Genomic DNA, 12919 nt, shown 5'->3' with positions numbered 1-12919 from the left:
AATTTGTTTTGTATTTGATGAAGATTTAATTTTCCCCAGTTTACCATTTGAGTAATTGAAATTTCATGTTGAACTTCATTTTTTTTCGCAGCCCATGAAAGTTTTGGGTTGATGTCCGGGGAGCCTTTGCGGTCTGCAATGGAAGACACTGCATGCAGATTCGGGGTCATCTGCAAAGGACGACACGGTGCGTGGCTGACATCCTTGTTAGCGGATAGGGGAAGGAACAAGAGGGGGATTTTAGTACTTCCCTTTGGGGAACAGAGCCACCAGCTGCCCGGATTTTACTCTGTTGACGACTACTTCGTGTTCTGTTAGTGAGGAAATTATAGATCCACGCCCGATTTTCCTGTTATTCCTTTAGCACTTTTTTTGGGCATTACCCATGGTCAACTTGTCAAGGTTTTTGCAAAGTCTGTATATATTACATCTGCATTTTTTTTGTCTTCTAATTTTTAGGACCTTTCGTGGTGATCCAGTAGTTAAAGACGGGAGCGATTGTTCTAAACCCATGTTGCCCCTTTTAATATTTTGATGGGGTGGTGATTTTTTGTTTTTAGGCCCCTTTAAAGTTTTTTGGGAAAAGGGATGTTAGTGCTATTGGTCTGTAGTTTTTTGTGTTCTTTACTCCCCCCTTTGTGGAGGGGGCTTTTCTGTTTTTAGTAACTGGGGGAACCCTTGTCCATGGTTCCCCAAAGGAGGGAAAAAGGGTTTAGGGGTTTATTTTTTTGATGAAACAGAGTTCCAGAGTCGGGCCCTAGAGGGGCAGGGGATGCTTTATCGCCTGTTGGTCATTTGGCGTCAGGAAAAATCGGATAGGTTTGTGTTAATAAAATTTTTCTCTCTAAAAAATTTCATTTTGATCTTCGACCCCAGTCTTTAGCGGTTCAAAACTGAGTCAATTGGGACTTGAGTAGCCACCATTTCCTTGTTTTTCGTGGGACCCATCTTTTTTTAATAGGGGCCCAATATACGTTTTGTTTTTGATTTGGAAAGGAGAAGAAATACTTTGGGTTTCTTTCGATTTCATTTGTGGCTTTAGTTTTTCCCCCTTTTTCCCTGATTTAAAGGATTTTTAGTTTAATTTCGATGTTGCTATTTCCTGCCCATGTCCCCCGCGATTTATATATTACCCTTTACCCGCTCTGTTATTCTTTTCCGTCGCCTGAAAAGGGGAGCGCCGCCTTTTTCTTTTTACCTACCCCCCTTTTTTCAGAGGAATAAGCCTTTGTACATCGGGGCCACTGAGTTAATCTTTCAGGTTTGGGTCGGTTTTAGATACCCCAGCTTATATGGTTAGGACTTGGTTTTATTTGGTCCCATTTTTGTTTTTTTATTAGTTAAATTTTGGGTGAATGCCCTCGTGACTAGTCCATTTTGTCGGTCGGGGGCCCAGCACTGTCTGAACTTAAATTGTTGTGATCTGGTATTGTTTTGATATGGTGACTTTTCTTATCAGATCTATTTTTGGAAGATGAGGTCAGTGTTTTCTCCAGTCTGTAGGCCATTTTTTGGGGTTTAAATTGAATTTTGTGGAGTTTTTAAAACGTAGGTGAGTTTTCACAGAGCTCCCTCCGGGTTTTATTACTGCAACAATATTTTTTTAAATATTCCTCCATTTAGGTGCCTTGTTAAAACCCCCCGGGAGCAAGTTTTTTTAGGAGGGAAGATTTTCCAAAAAGGGGTAAATTTTTAACAGCGTTCCAATTTCGGGATGTTGCATGGGGAGGCTTGAGACTCCCACAATGACTGGTTTTGTCTGACCTTTTAAAATCTCCACTACGTCATTTGAGGCTTTAAAATTTAAAAAGGGATCTGCAAAAGGGGCCCAAACCCCTTTGCCTGTTCACTTGTCACATCTGAAGGTTGTAACCGGGGATCCATTTTCGTTGTCCAAGTGACCTTTATGGGCCCAGTGAAACCCCCGGAACATTCCCTTTTTGCCCTGCAAGCAGTCCACGGATGAAAGGTATTTTGTTGTTTGTTGCTGGTTTGACCCTGTATATTTGAAAAAGAATGTTATGGGACTGGTGGTTTTTTGGGTACTGGGGGATTTTTTCCGGCATTAGTATCTGTATCTGTGGTTTGGGGGGAGGCATCGACGGGGTTTCCACCCAGGAATACGGGATTTGGGAGTTTTCCCCTTTTTCCCTCCATTTTTTTTCCTTCCGCATAAAAACCTTCTTTTATGGCTGTTTACCCAGGTTTTCCCAGGGCCCTGGATGTTTTTTAGATTTTTTAGCACGTGAGGTTTTTTGGTTGTAAAATGTTAAACCTGTATCTGACTTCTCACCCGGGAATTTTGAATTCCTGATTATATTATGAAGAGTAAAAGGGGGGGCATTTAGAGAGGAGCCCATCCTCCGTCCGCAATAAGGGTGGGGCCCGTAATAAATCCTGGTCGCCTTTATCACCTTCCGAGGGGGATAAACCCTTTTTGTTTAGTGTTCCATATTTTGTTTTTTTTTCTAACTGCAAGAATTAAAATGCCGTAAAACACATATACTTTGTTTATATGTCTATTCATTGTATTATATAAACGCAGTTGTCGTAACCTTTTTTTCACCTTCAAGACTGATTTTTCCCAAGTAAATTCATACCACCTGGCACTGACAAACGCACATTGTGAGCAGCAACATGCAACAATGAAAAAAAACCAAGAACTTTGACCTTCCTTTAGGAATATGTGACGGGAAAGGGGGACCCCCAAAACAGAGTGTCAGGTGCTGTAAAGGAAATTTTACTGCATATACTACTTTAATTCTGTAAAAGCTGATGAGGTTCTAAAAGAGCTTTAAAGTTGTCCAAAAAAAGCTTTTCTGTGCTTGTCTATGTCTTCATCATTGGACTCGTCCGACCAATTATCTCGCATATTTACACTGAATGAACAGTCAGCATGTCACTATCACCCTACCATCACACGCTGAGAGTCCGTTTACGGGGGTTTACCTGAAGAGGATTTCTAACGCCCCCGCGGCTCGGTTTGAGACCAGACCCGGGGGGGATAAGGGCTGATCAATCAGGGTGTTGCTGGCCGCACAAAACCGACGAATATCACAGCTCGGTTGGTCAGATACGGTCTTCAGGTGCTTGTCCAGTGCCTTTGGCCCAGGGTCTATTGGTAATCCTTTATGTATGCTGGGAGGCAGCTGAACAGTCTTCCCTGACACTTATTGTGTTGTCCAGTGATGTTGACCCTGCTTTTTATTGGGGGAATGTTTCATCTCCGCCGAATTTTTTTTTTCATAGGGAGTGATTTTATGTGCAAGTTTTACTAGTCTCTAGGATCTTCCAAGGGATATTATCATGTATCTTCTGCCTGCGTTCCAGGAAAAACAGATCAAGGGATTTAACCGTTCCGAATTATGGTTTATCGTATTATGTGTTTGGGGGAAAGTTCTTTTTTTCACTTAGGGCAGCAATTTTTTTTCTTCCTTTAAGGGGCCTTTGTGTCGCAGTATTCCAGCTTAAAAGAACAAGGGGTTTTAAGCGTGAATTTCCCGGGGGGGGAAAACGGGGGAGTTTCCCCAACCCGGGTTTTCCATGTTCACCCATCAGTAAAAAGGGTACCTGGGGGTTGCGACGGGCTCCGGGACAAAAATGACCTAATTTGCCGAAATGCTTGGGATAATGGTCTTTTATATAGTAGATGTCAGATGTCATAGACCTGTTCCCCTTTTACATGTACTTTTTTAGAAAAAAGATATTATTATTATTATGATTATTTCCCGAAACTACTTCTTAAATCACAACCAAAATTCGCCTTGAAGCCAAACATGATGCCTTAAACTGTATTGATAATTTACACAGCACAACCTTTCAAATTATTTACGTTGATGGTTCTTTTAACTGGCTGGGTGTTTTCGTACAGAGTGTCTTTAAAGAAATTGGGGCAATTTTAATTGGGCCTCTACCCTTCAAACAGAACTGTTTGCCCTACTTGATCAAATGCGTCCAGTATCAAGATTGACACTTTTAAATTTTAACTGATTCTCTGTCATCCATAAAAAGGCCAACTCATTGTATAAATTTGCCATGCTTGAAAGCCAGACACAGGGGAAGATTATGGACAGGGAGTCAGAGTGCACATGCTGTGGGTTCCCTCTCACATTGGTCTTCAGATGCATGATAAAACTGATAAATTGGAAGCTGTATGCTCAAAGAGGGGTAGATTGCAATCTTGGGTTTCGTTAGCAGGAGAACAAAATGAAAAGAGCTTTAACTGAATTTTATTGACTTAAGACTTAGGAGATTGACACCAGCGTCCATCTATCATCTTATCATGCAGGAGGAGCCAATGTCATGGGACCAACAAGATAAGCAGACTTTTTTGATGTCACTACTCCCGGCCCGGCTTTTAAAAAAATTGGTAGGTTTAAAACACCACCACCAGATGTAGACCAAACAGTAAACTTTTTCCAGATGGACTATTGTCACAACTTGCGTCATTATGTACTGGAGTGCGATAAAAATTTAAAGAATTTAGAGAAACCACCGAAATGTTCAAGAAATGCCCTGACTTTGCTCCCCAAATGAAACTTACCAGTGTGTGTGTACTCACCTAATTTTACTCACCTAATTTGGTTTCAGGGTCGAGACTCAGCCCTGGCCCCGCCTCTTCACGATCGCTACTGATCCCTCTCTCTGGGGCCCCGAGCTTTATCATACCTTTCAAACTATGTATGGTTCCTGCCCCCATACTTCACTTGCTAGGCTATTTCCATTGCTGCAACTCTATGACTGAAGAAATACTTCCTAACGTCCCTTTACTCGTCTGAGTCTTCAGCTTCCAGTTGTGACCCCCTTTCCCCTTTCCCCCCTGGGAAATCCATTCTGTCCACCCTTTTCTATTCCCCGCAGATCTTGATGTCGTTATCATGTTCCCTGACCCCTTTTGTCCTCCAGTGTCGCATCCGATTTCCCCCAACCTTTCCCCCGTACGACATTCCTTGAGCCTGGGACTAGCCTTGTTTCAAACCTTTTTACTTTCTCTAACTTCTTTACGGGTTACCAGGGGTTTCAGACTGGGCTGCATCCCAGATGGGCCTAACATAAAAGTGCAGTGTCTTGAACGATTCCCCTTTTGGTACGGAACGCCCTTTTAGGTTTGCCAGGCGCCCGATGCTGAGGGTTATTTTTGATGTGCCCGGTGATGTGCTCGGTGTTTGGTCACCCCAAGGGCTTTCTCCGAGTGAGGTCTGTAGTCTTTTTCCACCTAGCCATACTCTGTCTGCGGTCTTTGCCCTCCCCCAATCTTCATGACTTTGCATTTGGCTGGATTGAATTTAAGCCGTTGTTGACCCATGCCAGCCTGTCCAGGTTTCCCCTTTCAGCCTGCCCATCCTCGTCCGATTTAATTCTTCCCATCAACTTTTCGTCATCTGCAAACAGGGACACTTCAGAGTCTATTCCTTCCATCATGTCGTTCCCTATATCAAAAAAAGCACTGGTCCAGAACTGACCCCTGGGACCCCCGTAACAGGGGCCCCCTTGGGTACCTTCCCTTTAGTACCATGACTGTTTCGCCTCCCTATCCATTGCAGGCCCTCCCCTTTTCCTGGGGTGATCCCCAGCTTCTGCACTAATCTCTTGAACTGGCAAAAGGGCCCTTCCTGCAGTCTAGAAAAAGCAACTACCCACCCCCTCTCGGGGTCTTACTTGTTACCTGTCATAAAAACCCAAAGGGTTTTTGATAAAGATTTGCCCTTTCCCTGAACCCAGCTGGTTTTCATTTTAAACTTGTTCCTTTTTGTTTACCACTCCCCCTCCTGATAATCTTCCCTGACTTTGCACACAATACATGTGAGACAGGTCTGTAGAGTGCCCGTTCTGTTTCTTTTTATGGGGGCTACATTAGGGCTTCCCTTTCTGGAGGCCCAGTTTAAGGGGTGTGTTAAGATTGTGGTTAGAGGCAGCCCAGCATTCTGCTCCTTCTCTAAGGACCCAGGGGGGGTTCCGTCCCATGCCTTTGAGGTGTCAAAGGTCCTTTAAAAGCTTCTTTTCACCTCCCCCCCCAGTTGTTCGATGTCATCCAACACTTGTTGGTATATTCCCTGATTTTTCGGCCTTTTTCCCCCAGCCCTTCCCTTCTCACTGAAAACTTCCCAAACCCCCGGGTTTAGCCCCCCATACCTCCTGATCATTTTTTGGCTCCACCTTCTGTCCTTAACTGATCACCTTTTTTGACTGTTTTCTTCCTCCTGATGTGGCTATACAACAGCCCCGGGGCAGTCTTGATTCTCGATGCTATGTCATTTTCATACTGTGCTGGGCCTCCTCCTTTCTTGCGTACTTTCCCCGGCTCTCCGATTCCTATTTTTGTGGTTTCTGCCTTTTGTACTTTTTCCCCTCATTGCATTTTTTTTTGCCTCCCACACCGTCGGGTAAACCAGGGCCCCTGGGCTTTCCCCGTTGTTACTGTGCCCTTTTGGGGAAAAAACCTTTTCCCCTGCCTCCTTGCATTTTTGTTCAATCCCCTCATTTCATTTACTGGCTTTCCTCAGTTCTCTGTCCCACTGGACCTCCTGCAGGAAGTTCTTCAACCCTATGAGTCCCCTTTTTTGTCAGGCTTTTCCCATTCAATCCTTTTTTGTGTGTGTGTGTGTGTGTGTGTGTGTGTGTGTGTTTTTCACCTATTTGATCATATTTGGGTTGCAGGGGCGAGTCCAGTCCTGGGCCCGCCTTTTTCCCCGGTTGACTAGGCCTCTCTCCCGCCCATGGGGTTTTTCAAACCTGTCTTAAAACTGTGTAGGCCCCCACTACGTCATTTTCAGGTTTTTACTGCCTTTCAACCCCGACTGAAGAAATACTTCCACTATCTCTACCATTTGTGTCTTTAACTTTCCCAAGGGCTCTTTTTTCTGTGTCCTCCGGAACATCCTGTCTTTTTCCACCTTGTCTATTCCAGCAGATTTTAAAGTCGTTATCAGTCTCCTGACCCTCCGTCCCCCAGTGGCAGGCCGATTTTTAATCTTTCCTAAGACATTCCCTTAGCTCTGGGAACAACCTTTTCCCAAAACCCGACTTTTTCTGTTTTTTGACGTGCTTTTTCAATGCGGGTTTCCAAAAAGGGCTGCATACTCCAGTATGGGGGTCAAAAACACGGTGTCGTGTTTAATGATTTTCAAAGGTATCGGAAGTTGTTCTCAGGTTTGCCAGGCCCCATGTGCAGCAGTTTTTGATTAGGTGCCCCCGGGCATGCTTGGTTATCCACCCCCAAAATCTTTCCTTTAGTGAGGGAGTCTTGGCCACCTAGCCTATACTCTGTCTGTGGTCTTCGTGCCCTCCCCCTCTTCATGACTTTGCATTTGGCAGGATTAAATTTGAGAAGCCATTTGGACCAGGTGTCCAGTCTGTCCAGGCCTTTGAAGTCCTGCCCTTCCCCATCAGATTTTAAATTTTCCCATTAACTTAATCATCTGCAACAGGGACACTTCTGAGTCTAACCTTCCGCATGTCGTTCACAAAACCAAAATAGCACTGGGCCTAGGACGACCCCCGTGGGACCCCTTGTTCACAGGTCCACTGTGATACATCAAGACCTACCCGGGTTTTCCCCCCCTTTGTCAATTCTCTGATCCATTGGTCCCTTCCGTTTTATGGGCCCGATGCTCTAGCTTCTGCCTAATCTCGTGAGGGAACGGCGGCCCTTGCAGTCCAAGAAGATGCAATAACCCCACCCCCCTCTTGTTTTACTTCTATTTTTTCATAAACCCAGAAGGTTTGTGACACAGGATTTGGTTTTTTTTGTGCTGGGGCATTTATATCTGTTCCGTTCCAGGGCTCCCCCACTCCCTCCTGAAATCTTCTCCATAAATTTTTTATACTATACACCCAAAGAAAAGGTCTATAGTTTATGTTTTTTTGTCTCCCTTTTTTAAAAAGGGGAATCATTTCGTTCCATACCTCGGGAGTTTCCCAGTTTTCCCGGGTGTTGAAGATTGTGGTAAGTGGCACGCACAACATATCTGCTCCCCCAAGGGCCCACGGGGAGATGTTGTCTGGGCCTACTTTGAGGTGTCGATGTCCCTTTGCAGTTTCTTCACCTCCCCTTTTATCTGTATGTATGTCGTCCAACACTTGTTGGTATTCCTTGTGGGTCCCCATCTGGTCTGTCCCAGATCCTTTCCTGTCTCTACTGAAATACTTCCTTAATTTCCTTTGAGCCCTCACATACCTCTTTTATTTTCTTTTAGTTCTCCACCTTCTTTCCCCAGCCTTATCACCTGGTCCTGACTGTTTTCTTCTCCTAATGTGGGATACAGCAGTTTTTGGGCAGATTTGACTTTGATGTTTTTCGTTTTCAACTGTCGTGGGCCCCCCCCTCCTTTTCTGTGCATACTGTTTCTGGCCCTTTTACTAATCTCCTTGTTTTTCCGGGGCCATGCCCCTTTTTTTCCATTCTCTGTTGCACTTAGTTTTGCCTCCCACACCTTCTGCAAACCAAGGGCCCGTTTTGGTCTTCCTATTATTTTTGTTTCCCCCCGGGAACAAAACTTTCTGCCTCCCCTGCACTTTTTGCCCATATTCCATCATCTTTTACTGATTTTCCTACCATTTCTCTGTCCCATGAACCTCCTGGGAAGTTTCAATGTGTAGTCCCCTTTTAAATTTTGGGCCTTTCCTTTAGTTTGTTTCCTTTCCACTTGTAACTTACATAAGTCAAAACTCAGAACCAAATCGAGCCCAAGGGGGGCCCCCAAAGGAGTCCTAAGTCTGAACTGCCCGGTGAACACAAGATCCAGTCTTGCTGGCTCATCCTCCCCTTTTCTCTGGTTGTGTCCTGAAGTTGATGCATGAGGTTTTCAAGTACCACATCCATCATCTTGGCTTCCATTTTGGGACCCCATGTGGCCCCGGTTTTTCCCAGTCGATCTCCTGGGTTAAATCGCCCATTACCAGTAACTTTTCTGCTGAGTGAGCTCTTCTTCCCCCAGCCAGTGTGTCCACCATCACCCTGTTTTTTACTCTCCCCTTTTTGGCCCCCAGTTCTGTGGTGGGTTATACATCACCCCAAAGACTACTTTATGTTCTCCGACTGAATTGTACCCCACGTAGTCTCTTTCTCCAATCAGTCCAGTTCCATTTCCTCAAATCCCATCGGTGTTTTTGAGCAGTGCAACCCCTCCCCCCCTCTACTCCTTCTATCTTTTCCCGGGCGAATCCGTTGGGGAAAATTTGTCTGTTATTGTCTCCCCGGGGTTTTGTTTCGTGATGCTATGATGTTGGGGATTTTTTATGATTCTTCATTCCACTTCATGTTTATTCATTATTCCATCCGTTTTTAAACCTTTTGTTTCTTTTCTATCATTGTTATGCAAGAATATTGGGGTTGGGGAGCGAATTTTGGGGGGGGCCTATGGGGGTGTGGGTAGGTGGGGTTTTTGTTGATGGGGTGGGGCGAATGCCCATAAGGGACAGCTTTTGGGGGGGGGATATGGGGGTTGGGGAGGGAAAAAGGGGTGGGGTTTTAGATATTGCTCAGTTTTGGTTTGGGGAAATTGGGGGGAGCTTTGTGAGATTCTTGGGGGGTGTGTGTGTGTGTGTGTGTGTGTACTCACCCCATTTGTATACCTATTTGGTTGGGGGCGACCCGCTCCTGGCCCGCCTCTTCACCGGTTTCACTAGACCCCCTCTCTCCCCGCTCCATGAGCTTTATCAAACCTCGTTTAAAAAATTTTTGGGTTTCCCGCCTCCACTAGTCATTTTCAGGCTATTCCCCTGCCTTACAACCTAAGACTGAAGAAAACCCCCCATTTTCCCGACTCAAGGGGGTGGTGAGGGGGTGTGTATCCCAATTGTGGGGCAGGGGGACCAGCTCCTCGTGCATGACTCACCTATTTGTACCCCTATTTGGGTTGCAGGGTCGATTCATAGCCCTGGGCCCCCTCTACACTGATTGCTAACAGGTTCTTCCCCCGCTCCATGAGCTTTATCATACCTCGCCTTAAAACATGTAGGTTCCGCCTCCACTACTTCATTTCTAAAATTCCAAGACTTGATTATTATGACTGAAAAAATTTCCTAACATCCCTTCGATTCATCTGAGTCTTTAACTTTAATTGTGATTTCTTTTCCCCCTCTGAACATCCTGCTTTGTCCACCTTTTCATTCCCAGTTTTTATATGTCGTTATCACTCCCTGACCTCCTGGCCTCCAGTGTCGTCAGGCCGATTTTCAACCTTTTTTCGTAGGCAACCCCGTAGCTCGGGACTATCTGGCAAACCTTTTCACTTTTTCAATTTTTTGACGCGATAGGTGGATTCCAAAAGGGCGATACCCAGATGGGCCTGCAGATGGATACAGTGTCTTGAACGGCCCCCACTGAGGTATCGGGAAAGCACCGTAGGTTTGCCCGGCGCCCGCATGCTGCAGCATTTCGATTTATGCGCCTGGGGATATGCTCGTTATACTCACCCCCCGATCTTTTCCTTGAGTGAGGCTTTGCGTCTTTTTGGCATCTAAACTATATTGTGTTTTGGGGCTTTTTTCCTTCCCCCAAACTTCTGATTCTGCATTTGCAGGGTTAAACTCAAGGATAGTTGTGACCAGGCTTGAGCCTGTCCAGGTCTCTTTTTTTGTCCTGCCTGATCCTCATCCGATTTGATTCTTTCATTAACCACATCATCTAAACAAGGACACTTGAGTCTATCCTTCCGTTATGTCTTCATATACCAAGAACAGCACAGGTCCGGACTGACCCCTGTGGGAACCCCTGCTTGTCACAAGCGCCCACTCGACCCGTCACGTACCATGACTCGTGCCTCCCGCGGGATTCCTGGCCTTTTTAGTCCTTTTTGTTAGGCCCGTTCAGCTTTTCAGCCCCAAACGGCCCCAACCTTTTGGGCCAAAAAACTGTCCCCCTTGTCTTACTTGTAGGTTTTGCACAGGATTTTTTCCCCGAAACCCTGCTGGGTTGGGGTGTGTGGGGTGTGTGTGTGTGTGTGTGTGTGTGTGTGTGGGGTGTGTGTGTGTGTGTGTGTGGTGTGTGTGTGTGTGTGTGTGTGTGTGTGTGTGTGTGTGTGTGTGTGTGTGTGTGGTGTGTGGGTGTGTGGTGGGTGTGTGTTGGGGGTTGTAGTTGGGGTGTGTGTGGGTGTGTGTGTGTGTGTGTGTGTGTGTGTGTGTGTGTGTGTGTGTGTGTGTGTGTGTGTGTGTGTGTGTGTGTGTGTGTGTGTGTGTGTGTGTGTTGTGTGTGTGTGACTCAACAATCAATATTTGCATCAATAACTCATTACAGCTGTGACTGGGTGTGGAAGTGTGAATTGCTCAATACTTATAATTTGTTCATGATTGTAGCCATGTATAAACGTAAGTAACCATTCTTACAGGATTCATTACCTCTGTAACTTGTGAGTTCATTACCATTGTAAATTGTGAGTTCATTACGTTTGTAAATTGTGAGTTCATTACCTTGTAACTTGCTCACTATCAAATCTTTGAGGTCCAGTCCCTGACCAATTATATACCTCTGTAATCTTTTGACTACCGCCCACAGGATGGGTATGGGGTATAATAAAGATATTAAACTAAAACTAACTATTACTATTATTATTATTATTATTATTAATGAACTCTGATTATTAGAACAGCCATGTCAGTATGATGGAACAGTAAAGAAATACAAGTTCAGAGTGTTTAAGGAGTCTTGATCCCAGGTACTGGCTATATTTCCTTGGTTTAGAAAGACACGTGGCAAACACTATGACATATTTATTAGAAAACGTTTCGGTCCTGGGACCTTGATCACTTCTAACATACAGAGGTAGAAAGACATTATATATATAGCGGAGAGGAGATGTGAGTGACGCACGTGACCTGAGGAATGAGCATCGAAATGCTCTAACAGAGACGCCTGTGTCTCCACAGAGACTCCACGGGCCATTTGATGAACCGGAATGAGGCACAACTCGTTCTCACAGAACCAGACCTCAGACGCCGACGGTGCCTAGAAGCCTCACTAATCGCCGTCACTCGACACTATAGAACGCACCACTGAAACTACAAAAATTTCAAAACATTGGCATACATGATCTTAAGCAGCACCAACCCAACATCTGCTCTGTGCCACTTCCCAGTTAAGAACGATAATAAATTTGTTGAGTTAGGCATAAGAATTAACAACATAGCGTCTACACTGCAAACTGAATTGTTTGCAATCCTAATGGCGCTAAAGCTAACCTATGACACTGAGCTTGACTCTATCATCATTACTGATTCTATGTCATCATTGAAGGCTCTTGGCTCATATAATGACTCCAACAACATGCTCATTGGGGAAGCCAGGTATAGATACTCAAAAATTAGGGACAAAGGAATTAATGTACAATTGCTATGGATCCCACCACACATTGGATTACTCCTTCATGATAAAGTTGATATGTTAGCCAAGAAGAGTATCGAGAAGGAGAATGTAGAATATAACTTTGGTATAACCGTGTCTAGCATTAGGAATAATATTAGGAGAAGTAAATAATGAAAATGATTGTTATAGGAATGCAGTTAGAAGCCTGAGTAGATCTATAACCCACTATGATAACATGAACGTAGATAAGTATGTTTATGGAGCAACTTGCAATGTGAACAGACTGACTGATGTTGTAGTGGCAGGCTTAGGCTTGGTTACAAGTACTTCTGGCAGTTTGGGAGACACACAGATGATGATCAAACTAAATGTAAATTATGTGATCAGGCATATGGTCACTCTCTTGAACACTATGTGCTTAATTGTCCACTTATTGAGGAATACAGAGACAGACAGTATAATAACCTGGAGTTTACCTGGAGTTTACCTGGAGAGAGTTCCGGGGTCAACCCCCGCGCCGGTCTGAGACCAGGCCTCCTGGTGGATCAGAGCCTGATCAACCAGGCTGTTGCTGCTGGCCACGCAAACCAACGTACGAGCCACAGCCCGCTGATCCTT

This window comes from Cherax quadricarinatus, chromosome 63, assembly GCF_038502225.1.
Source record: "Cherax quadricarinatus isolate ZL_2023a chromosome 63, ASM3850222v1, whole genome shotgun sequence".
In the NCBI taxonomy this organism is placed as follows: Eukaryota; Metazoa; Arthropoda; class Malacostraca; order Decapoda; family Parastacidae; genus Cherax; species Cherax quadricarinatus.
The sequence above is the reverse complement of the archived record's forward strand: the minus strand, read 5'-3'. Positions refer to the sequence as shown.